This window comes from Poecilia formosa, unplaced genomic scaffold (assembly GCF_000485575.1).
Source record: "Poecilia formosa unplaced genomic scaffold, Poecilia_formosa-5.1.2 Scaffold132, whole genome shotgun sequence".
Taxonomy (NCBI): Eukaryota; Metazoa; Chordata; class Actinopteri; order Cyprinodontiformes; family Poeciliidae; genus Poecilia; species Poecilia formosa.
The window spans coordinates 776,447-777,304 of record NW_006800071.1 but is presented as its reverse complement, the minus strand read 5'-3'; positions in this window follow the sequence as shown (position 1 = coordinate 777,304).

Sequence of the window (858 nt, the reverse complement as noted above, 5' to 3'; positions counted from 1 at the left end):
ATTTCATATACCTCAGCTAATCTGGTACCAGATTAGCTGAGGTACTTTGAACATGGTATCACACTGAACACCAAATAAATGTACATTTTCTGTATGACACCAAAACTTTACTCCAGTTAATAAACAAAACCGTATCAACAAGAGTTTACGTTAGAATTTAGATTGAACGTTTGAATAAATGCGTCATCATTTATCAAATGTTTTCTGTCAGGTTCACATGCTCAAGAATATTCTGGAGTTTAACATGCATTGTGAATCATGATAAATAATCTTTGTTGGTGAACTGATTGAAACTTTGAATAGGAGTGTAATTTTGGCCCATTTATAAAATGTTTTTTCAGATTTTCAACTCCGACCTACAAAATTACTTAGGACTAATGACAGATATCACAGAAACTGTATTCTACACTTGAATTATGATAAATATCAACCTTTGTAAGTGAACCAATAGATTTTTAAACACATTTACACACAAGACCATCCATTAATTTGTTTGTTTAAATGACTATTATTTATTTCAGCTAAACCCAGAAGATCTCAAATGTTTTATAAAAGTACCACCTCTTCTTTGTCTTCATTTTGTCTGTTTCGACTAACCACTAGGACTCTGTAAAGCCAATAAAATGCAACAGAAAGAATCAGATGCATGTGGTTCAGTCTGAAATCTAGACATATGTCCGTTTTTCTACTAAACGTTTTCTCTTCCTCACATTTACTGTTACTCTTCTGTCCCCCTTTGGCAAACGTGTGCATACAGTATGAATAGTTTTACAAGGCCAAGGGAGGAATAACAGTGAAGGAAGCTGTGTGTGTGTGTGTGTGTGTGTGTGTGTGTGTGTGTGTGTGTGTGTGTGTGTG